At 40.6% G+C, this 20,075-nt stretch overlaps 1 protein-coding gene across 1 annotated transcript in view; it reads left to right on the top strand.

The window, feature by feature from the left end:
- Positions 1-1,468: 1,468 nt before the first annotated feature.
- The window catches only part of calcrl2 (calcitonin receptor-like 2), a 45,330-nt gene continuing 26,723 nt past the window's right edge, over positions 1,469-20,075 (top strand). The window contains exon 1 of the mRNA XM_034196408.1: positions 1,469-1,635. The gene's annotated coding sequence lies outside the window, so the exon portion shown is untranslated. The remainder of the gene's footprint in view (positions 1,636-20,075) is intronic.

Consider the following 20,075-nt stretch of genomic DNA (forward strand, 5'->3'; position numbering starts at 1 on the left):
GAAAAACTGAATGGCTTGGCATCAAACTGTGTAATTGAAGTGTTTTTCGTTGTATTGTTCAATGAAAAGGAAATAATAGACAGTATTAAATTGAGTATTTGTTGTCTGAAGCAGGCTTAAACATAAATACAAGGACATCAGTACATAGAATGAAATATTGCTGATCAAAATGTCACACATCTTAAATAACAATTTAGAAATACAGGTTTTTGCATTGCCTGACTTCTATAATGTTCCACTCCATGTTAAGACCTATTGGAATTACATAAACGAATCATTAAAACTGCAGAAACATCTTTGTGTCCTGCTGCTGTGATGCATTATTGTTTATATCTAGCTGGGATAGACACACAGGCAGGCCATGGTCCTCTAAAGTTCAACAAGACATTCTTGCCAACCTAGGTAAGAAAAGCAAAGAATAACAAATATGCGCCTATTTCTTGTCGAGATACACCTTTGTGACCTGATACATACAGTAGCAGCAACTTTATGTTAAAACATTTCCCAGCAGCACGTAAAGACATAATTAATTAAAATAAACCAGTATCATTTAGGAATATCAGACTCGTTTTATACTAACTTTTACCTAATGTTAAAGGAATTACTTATTATTTTCTCCTGCTTCTAAATGTTGATTTTTGCTGTATTTGTAGACACTGCAGTAAAACTGTCACAGACTGAAAACAGCAGAGGGCATTGTTGTACTCTTCAGCCAAATGACTATGTTGCAGACACAGACCATAATTTTATTTAATCAATATTGTATCGTTAATAAGGACATTGAAAGCTTTCTAAATAATTGAATGATAAAGCATTTTCCCTGTTTTGTTTTTTTGTAACCAATATCAAATTATATGAAATTACAATGGATTGAAAACATAGGGGAGGTGAATGAAATATTTTCAGCACATAATATCTGTGTAATCTTTAAACATCTTAAACAGCAGCCTTTAAATTATTATAATCAAAGCCTTTTTGCAATGTGAGACCCACAGAGAGAATCTGAGTGATACCGGAAGTTGTACTTTACCGTCAAAATAAAAGGCTAGAAATGTGTCACTGGGGAAAGATGTAAAATTAAATATAGTACATTTAGAAAGCATTGTCAATTGATTTCTCTATTTCATAATTTCCTTTTTTATTATTTTTCTTTCTTTCCCTCAACAGTTGATCGTGAATCCAATTCATGCTGATATCAGTATGTTCATATATGAGGTAGAAAATATCTTATTAAGCTTTTAACTCTTAACCATGCTCCTAAATTTAAATATCAATAAATAAAGGGATATTTATTAAATGTATTTTTAAACTAGTGCATACACTTTATCTTAGAAAATACTGCATTTTTCACAAAGCAATTTTGGGCAGTTTTGCCACCTTGATTGTGTTTTTTGTGGCTGTTAGTTTGCCCCCATTTATTTCCAACACTTCTCCTATATTTGTCCCGGTAAATGTTTTATTTTGAAAGTGCGAACAGGAACTACGCATGCTGCTGCTCACAACTTGACGCCTGCAGCTCAGTGGTCGGGGTTGGTCAGTATTGTCAGAAGGGCAGCATGAGACCCCTCTCTGCACGGATCATGCAAACATGGGAATATTTGGATAAGACCGTTTGACAGCTCTCTCACACAACAGGTAGGCATCAAGTCTCTGTTTTCCACTGAGAAGCCACACACTTGGAGAAGCAGGCGTCACTTATTGCACTGGTTTTATTTGGCGTCACTTGAATGTGGTCGCGTGAAATGTGTCCATACAAGTCAGGATGTGATGTTTTACCCTCGTGAAAAAGAACTACGGCTATTGCATAAATCAATATACTAATAGAACATTATCACTTAACTTTTATATCCAAAGAAACTGACTTTTGTTTCGGTATCAACTGTAAGTGCAAAGTGCAATTACTCTATACATTTATAATTGAGAGCCATGGAAATAATGCAAGTTCTGATAGGAATATTGTGGTATTTATTTCAGAATTTGCATTAAAAAAAGCCATTGACTGACAAAGAGGCAGTAAATGTTCTCATTGTAAACTGTTAAATAGCCATTGAATGGCATAGAGACAGTAAAGGTCCGTATAGTAGGCCTAATCTGTGTTTTCTGCACAGGGTCGTAAAGTGTATCATTGAGGATGAATGCAGATTGAGGGAAGGTCACACCCTGAGTTGGCTCATTGCCTGCTTCTACAGTTGCAATTCTAAGTACCATATAAATAGAAATGGAATAGAGTTGAATAGAGAGTCGCTGTGATTATCTCCACAAATATGAAACACAACAGATGGTCCATGAGTCCTTCCTTGGTCAATATAATGGAGCATATACAGTGGGTAAAAAAACAGAGGTAAAAGTGAATTGCATGACAGTAAAGATGGGCATTATTGCAGTGATTCAGTCATTAACTGGAAGCCGGAGTTTGTCCTGTCATTAGCAGAGCGCTGAGACCCAATTAAGATAGACAACAGATGTTACATTACATTATTACATTACATGTCACTTGTTAGACGCTTTTATCCAAAGCGACTTACATACTCAATACTGTGGACAGTCCCCACAGGAGCAATTTGGGGTGAAGTGTCTTGCCCAGGCATGACGTGCTGACTGCAGTGGGGTTTGAACCTGTGCTCCCCTGATCCGATCACCAACGCACTAACCCACTGCGCCACACGCCTCCCAAGATGTCCCAGATGTTATTGTTTGAGCTTCACAAAAAGGGGCCACTTGTGAAAATGTATGAGTCGTGACAGAGTCAAATTGAGAACCAAGAGAGAATCATGTACAAGTTCTGACTTTCGTCTCAGAGATTAAATAATTATGAGGGTTAAATTCATTTGTGGGAATTAAATCTGAGAGAAAATTCAGAAATTTGAGATAAAATCCCCCAAAATTCAGGTTAAAATCTAAATCATAGGGGTAAAGCCTTTATATCGGGAGTCAGACCTAAAATACGTTTTTTAAAGACATTTAAAATAACTTTTGACATTTATCTCAGGATTTACATTCTTTTTCTCAGATGTCTGACTCAAATGTGGCCCTAGTCGTCCTCTGTAGAGCTTTTGTGTATCCTGAGGATATACTAATACATAAAACCTTAATATTAATGATTCAGGGCTTCAGATTTCATTGAATCCATTTCAATTTCATAAACAATCAAAAAGACTCTTGAACACGTCTAATTTACGAACCAACTACTAAACTGAATTGTGCAAATTAAACACTGGATGCTGGTTACTAAATATATTTTTTAACACAAAGTCTGCTTTCCAAACACCAACAAAAAGTGAAACAACATGGCAGCTTAAAAACATACAGCTACTATGAACCTGCTTCCTGCAGGTGGGATACATTGACAAGTGCTTTGTTTCATTCTCTCCAAATTTGCATTTCTCCGGGCTGATTTTCATTCCGTTTACATGTACATTAGCATTCACCATTAAAACCCTTTAACTGCCAGACCAAGAAAAAAGCTATGGACATTTTTTTGTTGTTGCATTTTCTTATCAAATGGGCCACAAATAAGCACAAACAATTTTATTTTTTTTGACTGACCCCACAGTTTTGTTTTTATGAGCCTCTACCAACTGGTCGAGCTGGCCTTCTATGGTAAAAGTACATTTTCAAGAATCATCATATACAGTACAGTATTTGTATGCATCAAACTAAAATAAAACACAAACTTAAATACATTTGTTTCTTTTATGGAAAATGAGCAATATATACAACCAGATATGCAGAAACTCTCCTCTCTACTCTCTCATCCACTCTGGACTCGCTCTGTCCTCTCACATCTCGGCAGGCTCGTCAGTCCCCTCCTGCTCCCTGGCTAAATGATGCACTGCGTGCTAATAGAACCGTCCTTAGGGCAGCAGAGCGGAAATGGTGGAAATCCAAACACCGTGACGACCTCCTAACCTATCAGGCTCTCCTCTCCTCTTTCTCTGCTTCGATCTCTCAGGCAAAAAGCACTTTCTTTCAAGATAAGATCCAATCTTCCTATTCCAATCCTAAAAAACTATTTTCCATCTTCTCCACCCTCTTGGACCCTCCAAAAGCTCCTCCCCCCTCCTCACTTCTGTCAAGCGACTTTGTTACCCACTTTGAAAAAAAGGTTGATGATATTCGCTCTTCTTTTTCTGACTCACCTTTACTCACCGCTGGGTCACCTGACCCTCCTTCCACCAACACACTTGCCTCCTTTTCCCCTCTCTCTCCAAGTGAGGTTCTTACCCTCATTACCTCTGCCCGCCCTACCACCTGTCCTCTGGACCCTATCCCTTCAAACCTCCTTCAGACTATCGCTCCTGATATTCTACCGTTTCTCACCCATTTCATCAACACTTCTCTAACTTCTGGTCACTTTCCAAACAGTCTCAAGGAGGCAAGAGTAAACCCTCTCCTAAAGAAACCCACTCTCAACCCGTCTGATGTTATAAACTACAGGCCTGTCTCTCTCCTCCCGTTCCTGTCTAAATCACTTGAACGCGGTGTCTTTAAACAACTCTCCTGTTATCTCAATCAGAACAACCTTCTGGATCCGCACCAGTCTGGTTTCAAGGCAAGTCACTCCACAGAAACTGCTCTCATTGCTGTCACGGAGGAACTGCACACTGCCAAAACTGCATCCCTCTCCTCTGTCATCATCCTATTGGACCTGTCTGCCGCATTCGACACGGTGAATCATCAGATCCTCCTTCACACTCTCCAAAAACTTGGAGTTTCAGGCTCTGCACTTTCCCTCCTCACCTCATACCTGAAAGACCGTACCTACAGGGTGACTTGGAGAGGGTCTGAGTCCGACCCTTGTCAATTAACTACGGGGGTCCCTCAGGGCTCTGTTCTTGGTCCCCTCCTCTTCTCCGTGTACACAAACTCGCTCGGATCAGTCATTAGCCCGCATGGTTTTTCTTACCACTGCTACGCTGATGACACCCAATTAATTCTGTCCTTTCCCCGCTCAGAGACCCAGGTCGTTGCACGCATCTCTGCTTGTCTAGCTGACATCTCTCAGTGGATGTCTGCTCACCACCTCAAGCTCAACCTTGACAAGACTGAGCTGCTCTTCCTCCCGGGAAAAGATTGTCCCACTCTTGACCTAACAATCAACATCGGCACCTCAGTTGTTTCCCCGACTCAGACTGCAAGGAATCTGGGTGTGACCCTAGATAACAACCTGTCCTTCACTGCAAACATCGCTGCTACAACCCATTGCTGCAGATACACGCTTTACAACATCAGGAAGATACGTCCCCAGCTGACTCAGAAAGCGACTCAGGTTCTGGTCCAGGCTCTCGTCATCTCACGCCTAGACTACTGCAACTCCCTCCTGGCTGGTCTACCTGCATGTGCCATCCGACCTCTGCAGCTCATCCAGAATGCAGCGGCTCGTCTGGTCTTCAACCTTCCTAAATTCTCCCACACCACTCCGCTCCTCCGCTCCCTTCACTGGCTTCCGGTAACTGCTAGAATCCACTTCAAGACACTGGTACTTGCTTACCATGCTGCGAATGGATCTGGCCCTTCCTACATCCAGGACATGGTTAAACCGTACACCCCAGCGCGTACACTACGCTCTGCATCAGCCAAACGACTCGTTGCGCCCTCGCTGCGAGGGGGACCCAAGTTCCCATCAGCAAAAACACGTGGGTTTGCTGTCCTGGCTCCAAGATGGTGGAATGAGCTCCCCATTGACATCAGGACGGCAGATAGCTTGCACATCTTCCGGCGCAAACTGAAAACTCATCTCTTTCGACTCCACTTCGAGCGTTAGAACTATTAACGAAGCACTTTTATACTAATAAAGGACTGGCTTACCTAAAGCCAATGGAGTAGCACTTGAAATGTTTGGCTCTATGAAACCTGATGTACTTATATGATTCTGTTTTCTTCAAGGTTGTGTCTTCCTGGTCGAATGTACTTATTGTAAGTCGCTTTGGATAAAAGCGTCAGCTAAATGCAATGTAATGTAATGTAATATATTCATAAAAGATAATACATTATAATTCTAATTCTAAAAAAAGGAAAAAAGTAATGTAAAGTGTTTTTCATGATAAAAAAAATACTTGCTCATCTTACTGTATATGCTGAATTGGCCTAACAGGAAACCACTGGCCTAACAGCAAATGTCTATATCTTGTGTTGGCCTAACTTGCTCATCTGTGTGCAACTTTGGGCTGAATGCCATGCATGAAAGGTGCTATATCAATTATTATCACTCTTTCACTCTGAGACTCATAAGGCAGGACTAGATTTAGTAATATTACCATGAATCTAGCCATTTATTTACCATATTTTATTGGAAAACATCTCTGAAACTCTGAAAAAGTCATATTGCTAGCTTACCATAAAAGGCCAATTCGACCGATTGGTTGAGCATATTTAAAAAAAAAAATTACACCCTTGTTAAAACTTTTTTTGTGCATCAAGTTATCTAATTATGTTCAGTCAGTGCCCTGCCACTAAAATATGTCAAAAAGGATATGGTTACCTTACAAAAGTTGACCAAAAAGAGTGATTTCTTCAGCAGTGATTTTTAGCATTGCCAACTTCCTCAGTGGAAGCTAGCTGAAGGGCTTTCTGTTTGAACCACAGTGACATCTAGAGGTTGTTTTGTGCATAACATGTCAACCAAAGGGTAGAGCTGGCTGAATCAGATGGAGTTCAACTTTTTTTTTTTTTCAACAAGATATCAAGACACAAAATGGTGGTGCTGGCAGTTAAATGGTTAAGCCCCACAGCCGCATGGGAGGAAGCAGAAGTCATTTAAAGGTCACCTATCATGCAAAATGCACTCTTGTACGTCTTTTATACATGAATATGTGTCCCCGGTGTGTCAGGGAACTCACCAAGTGTCAGAAAATACAACCCTTTCTCTTTTCCTCTATACCCAAATCTCTAAAAACAGGGCTGCAACGCATCTGATACAGACTGATACAGATTTGAACACTTTACTGAAGTCAGTAAAGTGGTGCTACGGCTATTGGTCAATTATCCACCTATCAGGGGAATGAGAGGTTGGGCCACGGCCGGCCATTGCCGCTCGAAAGCGCTGGAGACGCTGTAGTACATATGCCAGGCCTGTAAGTGGCGCTGTAGTCGGCCACAAAAGCAGCGAAGAAGACTTCCCTTGCATGGTTGCCATGGTTGCCCTTCTGTTTATTCTCCGCTCTTTTTCTCCCTCCCCGAGGCAAGCTTTTGCGCATCCTGCTTTAAAACAAATGAATAATGACTCTATATAATCATATGTAAGGGATAATGTGCAGCGACGCAGTCATTATGGGGAAAAGAACACCGACAGGCTGATCAGGAGCCCGACGCGAAGCGGAGGGATCTAGATCGGCATGAAGGTGTTATTATCCCGCTTATTACATAGCCACATTCTCAACAAAGTAACGACATGACTCCCAATATTAATTGAAATGCTTTTATGGATTTAGAAAATGATTTTATTGATTTAAAAAATAGTTGTATTGATTTAAATTGACATGCATCTGCTAAGAAAAATAGTCCGTTGTTACTGTTTGAACTAACGTAGCAACGGCAGGAACTGCTTCGATAGTGTTTTTGAGGAGCTTTTTGATTACAGATTTGAAAACATATTTGCTTGCTTTAAAAGTAGCACAATTCATTATGTCAAACCTTGGAAAGTATCTAGATATCCCTGCCCTAATGCCAAAGTAACTGGCAACTGAATATGTGTCGCCGTTTGATGTCTATGTCTGGACCGCTGCTTAAAAAGGAGGGTTTCTGCCCCATTACTTCTCTTCTTACTTCTATAAGAATAAAACACGGAGGACGGAGATCTCTTTTTCTCCCGTCTTCTGACAGCCCAGCAGCTGATCTCAAAGGCTCCCCTCTCCTGCAGGGGGGCGTGGTCAGCTGCAGCTCACAGAATCAGCCCCCTGCAAAAACAGGGCTGGAAAGAGCAAATAGAGCAAAGTGAGGCATGGCTAAAATGCACGATCTGTTTGGTATTTTGAAAAAAAAACTATATTTATATACTTTATATAGGTATGGCCCTACAATATATTGTTCAAATATAGCATGATATGTCCCCTTTAATGTTGCGTGCTGTGCAGTAACACTCACTAATCTTATTTTAGCACAACCCTCTGCTTGTACTTGCAAATGCAAAACTTGCAAGGCAGCGGTTATTTCACCAGCAGCGGCTATTTCTATGTTAGCTTTGTGTGTCCTATCTTTAATTGGCTCTATTTAATTGGAGTATCTTCAGGAATACCCTCTATGACAAGAGCTGCCAAGTTGTAATCCACACACCTTGACGTTTTAACGCCTCACACTCTACAATCTGACCGTGTGTCTGTTTGTGTATCCGTGGGAAACGTTCACCCCCCCCCACCCCCCCCCGTGCCCCAGCGTGTTTTTTACTGGAACAGGCTGCTCTAGCCTATCAGGGTATTAATAAGCGTTTAGGCAGCTACTTTGGTCCCAGTCCCCAAGTCGTTCCCCAGCTATCCCCCCACTTCATAACCCAAACAAGCCAACAAGCCCCCCCCTTTGCTCCCTGAAAAAACGTGGGATTATTTCAGGCTAAGGGGAAGATAACTGACACGCCAGGGTTGCATAATAATACTCGCAGAGGTTGTGGTTGGAGTATTTTTGAAAAAGCTATTGAAAAATCTTGCCTTAAGGGACCAGTTAACTATGAAAAACATCTTGTCTAATAGTGACATGTAATATTAACTTGCTTAAGTGTTCAAAAAGCTGTTTATTTTTCTCATACTGCCTGTATACAGCACCTCTTTTCACGCTCTGTCTGAAACCAGAGCCCAGTCTGCTCTGATTGGTTAGCTGTCCAGCTCTGTTGTGATTGGTTAACCGCTTAGAGATGTGTCAGAAATGTCCCGCCCCTTACCCTATCACGTCCAATGTGTTGGAGCGCTAGCCAATACAAACGCGAGTAACGATCGTTACTAAACGATGTCACTACACTCTATACTACAATGTGAAACATAATACATTTAATTAAAGTCAATGTTTCCGTTTTTTCAGTGTATGTTACAGAAGTAAATAATGGAGTGAGTCCAATGGAGGCGTTTCAGGCAGGGGGTGAGAGTATGGGAGAGAAACTCCCTCTGGAGGTAACACAGGGATTTTAGCCTTTGCAGACCATTGACATGCACACAAACCTATATAACCCACTACAGGAAAGGGAAAAACCCAAAAAGCATAATAAGGCCTTTGTAAAATTAGAGGGTTTATTGTGTTCAGAAAAGAAGAAAGGGTTTGGTTGTTCTCAGGAAAAAGGAAAGACCTCAGTGAGATAGCATGAACAAGAATGAGAGTAGATGCTTTGGTGATGAGCGTGGTGTCAGGATGACCATATCTGAGAACTGTGTCAGGGTGAGCTGCCTCCCACACTGATTGATAGTTGGGGGGGGGGGGTTGTAACAGTGCTGATATCCTGTCTCATTTTAACCTATGGGTCAGTCAGCTGTCTGGTGGTAGAGCTTGCGTTTGTTGGAGATGTGATCATATCGTGTTTCGACCATCATGTGTTGGAAGCTATGTGTCTTTTCTCTGCCGTGAACTGCCTGTGCTTATAGCCCCATAGGAACACAAAAAACTACAAAAAGACACTGCATGGCCAAGCTCCAGGCTTGGGGAGCTATATTTGGGTCCAGCTATGGGAAAATAACCAAGACTGTAATCACTCATACAGACCGCTCCGTTCCTGTAAATCTTTGTGCTGCCTGTGGGATGGCCCCCTCGTAAGTGATTTACAGGATCAGACAGTGTTGAGAGCCCAGTTTCCAGAACTTTAACTCAATATGTGCACTCATTAATATTGGAAAAGGGACACAAAATCTTAAAAACAAATGAGGGATGTGGAAAAATGTAATTTGTGTAAATCAGCTCGTGTTCCAGACAAGTGCTAGAGGTTTCTTAAGGAGGAGACAGGAGAATAAGGTGAAAAAATAATGTATAAATATCAACATAAAACTTCCCAAGTGGATTATTTTTACATATGCAAATGAGGGATTATTTGATTAAATATGCAATTTGTACGCTCAAATCTGGAAAATAAATCAGAAAATTGTATAAAGCCAGGTTGAAAATTCTTATTTTTTTCACATATCAACCTCAAATTTGTACAGATAAAATGTTGGATATCAATTTGCATCACTCGATAAATCCAAATATCTATTATAAAAAAAAAGAAAAGTTTTCGCAGATAACATTTTGTATAATTTAGGCCATTAGTGAAGACTTCTGGAAAAAACGTTATGAATATACATAGGAATACATGTTTGAAAATGTGGTATACATTATGTAAGTGCTGCTAAAGTGAACATTAAAACAATGTTTTGGAGAAAACCGCCAAACAATGTGTATTGTAAAAATCCGCTGCTGGTTATTTACATTATCTAAATAAACACCTTAATGTGTGTTTGGATGTTTTTCTCCCACTTGCATGAAAGAACACCATGGCCCGTAAATGGACCAGTGCGGGGGTTACGTATTGTAACCCTAGTTATATATACTACTCTACTGGACTCTATGGGTACTACACTCTATCATGCCGTGCGTGCATTCACCTACTGAGTTACGTAAACGTAGCCGGCCAATCGGGGCGAGCCTACCTGAATGCGCGCACAGGCCCACAGTATATAAAGGGCTACGCCCTCCGACCGTCATCCTACACCCTCTTCAGCGAGCGGCATAGGAAAGACAGGGCCCCCAGGTAGAGGGCTCCGCCTGTGCTTATATAACTAGGGTTACAATACGTAACCCCCCGTTATATCTCTCACAGGAGCCCCGATGTATAAACGCCCTGTCGTCCAACAACATCGACCCATCACATTGCCCCTGACCGGCTTTTGGCTAACATCCACCGCATCCCCATTTCCTCCCATTCGGTTGTAACCGTGGAGAAGTCGGGGGCCGCCACTTGGATAAGGCACACTCACACTCGTGCAGAGTGTGCATGGACGATAGTGGGGAGGGCTCCCCCCGCCTGCGCCTGGGAAGGCGGTGGGAGCCACCAGGACCTAGTTATATAAGCACAGACGGAGCCCTCTACCTGGGGGCCCTGTCTTTCCTAGGCCGCTCGCTGAAGAGGGTGTAGGATGACGGTCGGAGGGCGTAGCCGCCTTATATACAGTGGGCCTGCGCGCGCATTCAGGTAGGCTCGCCCCGATTGGCCGGGTACATTTACGTAACTCAGTAGGTGAATGCACGCACGACATGATAGAGAGTAGTACCCATAGAGTCCAGTAGAGGGCGGAGCCTGTGTGAGATATAACAATGATTTTATTGTCTTGCCATATTGTTCAATGGATTCTAAAACATTTGTTCCTTGAAGGCTCTCTGTATATTTTCTTCTCCTCTTACCCCCTGCATCACATACCCTGTGACCTGTAACTGAACCTCCTTGTGGTCATTGCAACAGGATTATGTGTGTTGACTGGTTGTTTACTCTCACTGTGCTCCATACTTGTTTTGTACACATTTATTTTCAAAGTAGCGGCCCCCTTGAAGACAGATAATTTCATATTTAACATATAAACATTGAAATATGTTATTCTTTCCGTAATACATGTACATATTACGATATGATATTAAAATCTAAGATATATAGTCTCACTTTTCTAGCTCTTGAATCAGTCTTGGGATATTTTAGATGACGTCAATGAAAGCTATATTGTTTCAAAAATGTATGCATGTTGAATGACAGATAATTAATATTTTTTTCCATTGATTTGAATGATTTTAAAGTTCCAGTGCCTGCTTTTCAAAAGTGAAAGTGTGCTAGCGTAAAAAAATACTCTTCTATTCAAAAAAACTCTTTAGGGAATCCATGCTTACTGGATTAATTGAAAAAATAATGATTATGTTTAAGCCCTACTTATATATTATAAGATAATTCCTTAATTCAGTAACGTCCTCACTTTTCAATGTCTAACAGATCATTTATGTGTTTTTTAAAAGTGTGTCCTCACTGTGCAAGTCCTTTCCCTGTCCCTTTGTGTTTGTGTAACAATGGCTTATTTTTAACCTGTTGGGCTGTTGAGAAGTGGAGAGGGGGGAAAGGGAGGAAGTGGTTGCAGGATGACAGAAGACGATACCATCCTCCTCAACCTTCATCCTCTCTCTACCTTCCCTTCCCATACGTACACACTCCTGGTGTTGGTGCTTCTCTAGATCCCCTGCTGGAATGCACTAATATGTGAATACTAGAACTATAAAACTATACTCATTTTTGGATACTCATATTTGGATGCTTAAAATGTATATTCAATATGTATACTATTATTTGGATACTCTATCACTAAAACTAATAATCAGATACATTAAAACGAATATTTGTGTACTATATCACTTATGGATAGTGAAACTAATAAATAGAATCCTTATTAATATGTGGATATATATCAATAATATTATATCTAACTTGTATCAGGATGATTTGAATATATGTGATATGTGATGTTATGCCATGCCACGTTTCAGATTGTACAACCCTGAATGAGGATTAATTAATTTATAATATTTTATGAAAATAAGTTGCAGCACTAGTTTACGTTATGGTGTCTGCAGAATGTTGAATCACAAACTAAAGGCCATTCCTTTGTTTTTGCCCTCTTTGTTTCTTTCTGGTTTTGTGTGTCAGGTATTTTGTCATATCTTTGCCAAACACACACTAAAACTAGTTTTAGTTATCCTAAATGAGCGCAAAATGTAATTACAAAATGTTCTCTTCTCTTCAGTTGTAGACAACAACAGAATAATTCCTTTCAGCTATTTGCCCTAAAGGATTTTATTTTCTTCTTAAATCCAAACTTTTGTTCTGTTCTCCCTTAAGCATGCTTTGTGTGTCTGGGTTTTCTCTAATTAAGTTCAATACTTCCTAAAAGCAACTGCATCCAATTACAGCATTTACAAAGCCTTCAAGGCATCCCTGCATCTACTTTAAAGTCCTTCTTTAAACTCACTGCCTGTCATACTGTACCTTAAGCAATTATGACCTTTAGGGTCGGGACAAACGTCACAGCAGCATCTGCAGACCATCTCGGTTGGTGCAATCGCCAATAAAGCTAAATCTAGTTTAACAAAACAGCAGTGTTTAGATTTCCCATCATCCCGTCTGATGACCCATGATCCCATGGGAACAGTAAGACTCTCACAGTGAAGTTTAGGGAATTGGGATCAAGAAGACAAGGATTAAATAAATGTAGTCTTCTTATATATGCTCTACACCAAAACGTTATTTGAAATTAATCAATCAATCAATGTTTATTTATATAGCCCAATATCACAAATGTTACATTTGTCTCAGTGGACTTCACAGTTTGTACATAATATCAGTATGACAATATGACACCCTCTGTCCTTAGACCCTCACATCGTACAAGGAAAAACTTCCAGGGAAAACCCTCAGTTTAAAGGAGAACATGGGAGAAACCTCAGGGAGAGCAACAGAGGAGGGATCCCTCTCCCAGGACGGACAGACGTGCAATAGATGCCGTGTGTAAATTGAAAAGATAATACATTTACAACATAGGTAGTCCAAATGTTTGGAAATGCATGTGTCTGTAATAAGAAGATGAATCCACAAGGATATCCATCCAGAACTTATGATCCAGGACCACAGCAACAGGCACAGCCACGACTCAAGATCCAGGGCTGGCGATCCAGGACTCAGGACTAGGGCTGCTCAATTATGGCAAAAATCATAATCTCGATTATTTGGGTCAATAATTGATATCACGATTATTAAAAACGATTATCCATTTATTTTGAAAACATCCATTTATTGAAAAAAAAAAATATGAACAGTATGTTTTTAACAGTTGATTACCCTGAACTCTAAGTATAATTCAACTGAAAAACCAATAAAATAAAAAATAATTGTTTTATTTCGATTATGTTGTTTTCATAATCGTTGCAAGCCAAAATCGTAATTGCCATTAAAATACGATTAATTGAGCAGCCCTACTCAGGACCACAGCAACAGGATCAGCCACGACTCAGGATCCCGGCGTAGATAGACACCAAAAAGAAATTTGGGGGAAGCTGGGTTAATCGGAACATGAGAGTACACAGGTATAGACAGAGAGAAGGAAGAAGTAAGGTGTCCCCCGACAAACTAAGCCTATAGCAGCAAAACTAGGGGCTGAATCTAATCAGCCCTAACTATAAGCTTTATCAAAAAGGAAGGTCTTAAGCGCACTCTTAAAAACGGATAGGGTGTCTGCCACCCGAACACAAACTGGAAGCTGATTCCACAAATGTGGAGCTTGATAAGAAAAGGCTCTGGCTTCCATTGTACTTTTACAAACTCTAGGAACAACCAACAACCCTGCATTCTTGGAACACAATGCCCTAGTAGGACAGTAGGGTATAATGAGTTCTTTAAGGTAAGATGGCACCTGCCCATTAAGGGCTTTGTAGGCGATAAGAATCATTTTAAATTCTATCCTGTGTTCTATAGGCAGCCAGTGTAAGGCAGCCAGAGCAGGAGTAATGTGGTCCCTTTTCCTAACTCTGGTTAGTACACGAGCCGCAGCATTTTGAATCAGCTGAAGCGACTTGACTGACTTCTTGGTACACCCTGATAATAAAGAGTTACAATAATCCAGCCTTGAAGTAACAAATGCATGGACTAGTTTCTCTGCATCGTTTTGAGGCAAGATATGCCTGATTTTTGCAATGTTACGTAGATGAAAGAAGGCGGTCCTTGAAATTGATTTTATGTGGGCGTTAAAGGATAAATCCTGATCAAATATAACACCAAGATTCCTTACAGTCTCACTGGAGGCCAAATTAATGCCATCCATAGTTAATATACCTTTAGAAAATTTGTTTCGTAGATTCTTTGGGCCGAGTACAATAACTTCAGTTTTGGCCGTGTTTAACATAAAAAAGTTTGAAGTCATCCACGTTTTTATGTCCTTGAGGCAGTCTTGAATTGTATTTAGATGATTCAATTCATCAGGCTTGATTGATATCATCCGCATAACCAGGGCTGTACATAACTGGTGCGCAGGTGCGCCCCCTGTGCGCATGCTCACCCCCCGATCATTTGAAAAAAGACGCATTTGCGCACCAACATTGAGAGAGAGAGAGAAAAGAGAGAGAGAGAAAAGAGAGATGAGAGAAGAGAGAAATAGAGGAGAGAAGAGAGAGAGAGAGAAAAGAGAGATGAGAGAAGAGAGAGAAAAGAGAGAAGATAGAGATATTTGCGAGTTGCATAAGAACTGGTAAGATAGCAGGGTTTCCCACACATAGACTTTACTTGGGCGGGCCGCACAGGTATATTAAAGTATAATTCGCGAGCTATTTAGGTTTAATTTTCTTAATCCGTCCACGAGCACGACGGCATCTGCGATTCCTTGCTCTACCCCTCGCTATCGAGTGAAGGGTCTGCTTTATGCGCTCCGCACAGTATCCGGCGTATCTGGCATGAGTGTGCTCACTAGCGCACCTCCCCCCCCCCGTTGATAAAGTCAAGTACCCCTCAAAAGGTCCGGTTTATTTCATTTTAAGAATGCGCACCAAGCAACATCTCCAGGTGCTCCTTTGAGGACCAGGGCAAAACAATTATGTGCACCCCTGCGCATAACAATGAAAATGTACAGAATGATTCCTTATAATATTGCCTAACGGAAGCATATAGAGTGTGAACAAAATAGGTCCAAGCACTGAGCCCTGTGGCACTCCATGGCTAACTTTGGTTTGCATGGAAGATTCATCATTAACACGTACAAACTGAGAGCGTTCAGATAGATAGGACCTAAACCAGTCTAAAGCAGTTCCCTGTATGCTAACTAAGTGCTCTAGTCTTTGCAATAGGATATCATGGTCGATAGTATCAAATGCAGCACTGAGATCGAGCAAAACAAGAATAGAGACAAGTCCTTTGTCTGAGGCTATTAGAAGGTCATTTGTGAATTTAACCAGAGCTGTCTCTAAAGCCAGACTGAAAATCTTCAAATAAATCATTGTTTTTTAAGTAATCACACAACTGTTTTGCGATTGCTTTTTCAAGAATTTTTGAAAGGAACGGAAGATTAGAAATAGGTCTATAGTTAGCTTAAACCTCTGGATCGAGGTTGTGCTTTTTAAAAAGAGGTTTTTATCACTGCTACTTTGAATGATTTTGGAACATAGCCTGATAATAAAGACATATTCATAATATTTAATAAATAAGTGCTAATTAATGGAAAAACTTCCTTCAACAGCTTAGTTGGAATTGGGTCTAACATACACGTTGATGGTTTAGAACAGGGGTGTGGAACCTTTTTCCTCTCAAGGGCCATTTCAATTTTTACAATATCCTCAGAGGGCCGTACAAATGATTGACCTCTGCTTAAAAAAACTAAAATCACAGCCCATTCATTTCATTCTGTGCAAAGAAAAAGCAACCTCTTAATCCAGATATCTCACCATGACTCGCGCATGCACGTGCACGGTGTGGCATGACCACCAAAACAGAAAGATATGGACACAAGATGTGTGCAAATGTATTTAGTTTCCTATCCATGTGAACATGATTTAAGTGGGGGGGGGGGACCTAACCTCCTCTAGGGGGGTCTAGATTTCTTACATTTTTTTATTTTTTGCGTGTGTTTATAAATTACCTCGAGGGCCGTACCAAATTGTCTCGCGGGCCGTATACGGCCCGGAGGCCGGAGGTTCCCCACCCCTGGTTTAGAAGAGAGAATCATTGAATTTAATTGTTCAAGGTTTATGGCTGAAAAGCATTCTAATTTACTATCTAGTGTAATATTAGAACTTACATTTCCGGGAGCTGTTGATAACACTATACTGGTCAAAGGCAAGAGGTGGTCATTAATTTTGTTTCTAAGAGTAACAATTTTATCATTAAAAAAGCACATAAAATCATTACTACTGAGTGCTATGTAATAATGAAGGCTCAATTGAGCTGTGGCTCTCTGTCAGCCTGGCTACAGTGCTGAAAAGAAATCTTGTATTATTCTTATTCTCATCTATTAATGAAGAGTAGTAAGCTGCTCTCGCTTTACGCAGTGCTTTCTTATATTCATTGAGAGTAATATGCCAAATTAAATGAGATTCTTCAAGTTTAGTGGAACGCCATATCCTTTCAAGTTGTCTCGACTTTTGCTTTATTTTACGGGTTTCAGCATTATGCCATGGTGCTAGTCTATGTTGTTTTATTTTCTTCTTATTCAAAGGAAATCCATTTAAGATGGATACGATGGGGTTGGATACAAGTTGTTCCATGATCTTAAACAAGTGTTTGTGTTATTTGAGACAAAATGTAACAATCCCACTGGAAGAAAACCATTGCCAATGATGTAGAGGTACCAGATTCTCCACATCATATCTGCTGTTAAATCCGTATTGCTTCCAAATGAAGGTTGCCATTTCTTGGCTAATTTCCAAAGGTATTGCGGGGAATTGGAAGACGTCGCTAATTGATTTAGAGGGGGGATGCATGCTTAGAGAAAAAGGGCGAAATGGCCATATCTAATATTGGAAGTGGATGACAGGGTTAAACACTGGCCAAAACATAGGGAAGATTATGTTGTTCCACTTTGTTGGCTGTTGCCAAAAGTGGGTAGGCTCATCAAAAATCTTTAAAATTATATTTGTTTCTGCAGGATCAAAAGTGTAATGACTAATCCCTGCCATAACACAGCTGAAACGGTCTTTTCCTGCTACTGTTAGGCATCATACTGTATGTACTTTTGGCTGAAGAGATGTGTGTTTAATTTCCTCATTGGAGGTTTGCCTACTTTGGAATGCTTTTAAATATAAAGTAAAGGACCCTGAGGCTCAAAGACAAGTCTTGTTTCTTGTGCTTTCCATGAGATACACAGACATCTAAGCCTTATGTTGTTGTAGACCAGGCAAATTTAAGAAGCATTAAAAATGTTTTAACACATTTTGGAAGCATTTATTTAGTTTGCTTTCAAAACTAATTGGACTATTTGGTCATTGATCTTGATATATGTATATAAAAAAGCATTTATTATAAAAACATCTGTTGCTATGTGCTTTCAATGACGAGAGACACTTCTGCAGGTCTATCACTACTCAGCAACAGACCGGCCTTATAGGGTCTGATGTTGATATTGTTGAAGGCTGATAATGTTGATCTTTTTATAATCAAGCTGTAATAATTTCTTCTGTATTTTAGTGTGTTATTATGAGTTTCCTTCACTATTCATGCTGTACTAGTGAATCATTGTTGTGTTAGCTGTTTCCAGCCAAGCATTCCAGTTGGCAATGCCGGCAGTCAGACCATCTAAACATTATCCTGCAGAAAGAAATACACACTCCTTTAAAGGAAAATCAGTCAAACACAGGCTTCATTGCTGGTTTAGGTTTTCATGGAATTTGTGGATAGTAAGTAAACTAAAACTTTGGAATATCTGAGCTGATACAATACTTCACCTTTTTAATGAAGCATTCTAAAGGCTACAGATGAAAGACAGAAACAGCATTCATAAAAGAGTACTTTAGCGTATAACACTGTTGGATCATGAGTGTCAAAGTTTTAATTAATCTCGATGTAGACACAAAAGGCTTTATACAAGACCTGTAAACAGATTTAAAATGTAAAAATCGGTGTAGTTTCCCTATAAATGTGATATGTATGTGGGTGATTATGGGTGTTTATGTCCTCATCACTTTCCAGAATTGACCAACAGCACCTAAACTTAAACAAAAACAAGAAGGCCTGACCAGAGTTAGGGACGCACTCACGCACGCACACACACACACACACACACACACACACACACACACACACACACACACACACACACACACACACACACACACACACACACACACACACACACACACAGTCCTAACGTGAGACAGAGTAGCCCAGATAAATGTTGACAGATGACAGTTTAGGAGAGAAAAAGCAGAGAGGTCAGAGGCAGATTGACAGGAAGGACTCTCAAAGAACAGTGATGAGAGAAAAACAAGAGATAAACATTAGAGAGGGGACATGAAGTGTGTGTGTGTGTGTGTGTGTGTGTGTGTGTGTGTGTGTGTGTGTGTGTGTGTGTGTGTGTGTGTGTGTGTGTGTGTGTGTGTGTGTGTGTGTGTGTGTGTGTGTGTGTGTGTGTGTGTGTGTGTGTGTGTGTGTGTGTGTGTGTGTGTGTGTTTTTTTGAGTCAACAAGATGTCCCCCTACAAGATGGAATGTTTGATCACAAAAAAAGTTGTAATCCAGATCATGAAGTCACAGATAAGCATATCAACATGGATAGAGTTTAGACAAAAATGTTTAACACACTTGTTTTCCTATACACAAAGACCTGTGAAAAGAATGTTAAATAAAATTGAACTCCTTGCATGTTTTCAGTTAGTACCCAGTTGCTGTACGCAGTTCCAGTGTACTTATTTTTATAATAATAATAACTTTAATTGATATAGCGCCTTTCATTAACCCAAGGTTGCTTAACAAAGAAACATATAAGGACAAGGCATAAATCGTGTGCTGTGTCTCAATCTAGTTATTCTGTTATACCTCATTCACACCAACGGTGTTTCAGGGCCGGTTCGGAGCTGGAGCTTGAAAAGCACCGGGTTTTCCTGTTCACACCGCAGCGGAGCAGCCTCTTAGCTCCGGAATCCGGTTCATTTCGAGCACCAAAAAATTGTCCGGCCAGAGCAAAAGCACCACATACGTCACTCTTACGTCGAGGTGGGGCAGGGGCGGGATCAACTCCTGAACAACAACAAAAAGCCGGCGTTTTATCCAGTTTGTACACAACGATGGAGAAACTTAACAAGCAGCAGTGGTCCACTGAAGAGACCTACCTACTGGGAATCTGGTCTTCCGAAGAGGTACAGAGGAAGCTGGAGCACAATCGGCCATTGTTGTTGTTGTTGTCGGTGTCAGCTGTGAAGGGTTTCCCCGCGGTTTGGCTTTATGAAGCAGGCACGCAAACGGTTACGTCATGACGCAAACGATGACGCAATGACGCAGCACCAGTCGGACTCTGGGCAGTGTGAAAAAAGCCGGAACTAAACCGAAGAACCGGTTCTGAACCTGAAAAGCTCTAGCACGGAGCTTGAACCGGAGTTGCGTTGGTGTGAATGAGGTATTAGTAG

The sequence above is a fragment of the Gymnodraco acuticeps genome, unplaced genomic scaffold (assembly GCF_902827175.1).
Source record: "Gymnodraco acuticeps unplaced genomic scaffold, fGymAcu1.1, whole genome shotgun sequence".
Taxonomy (NCBI): Eukaryota; Metazoa; Chordata; class Actinopteri; order Perciformes; family Bathydraconidae; genus Gymnodraco; species Gymnodraco acuticeps.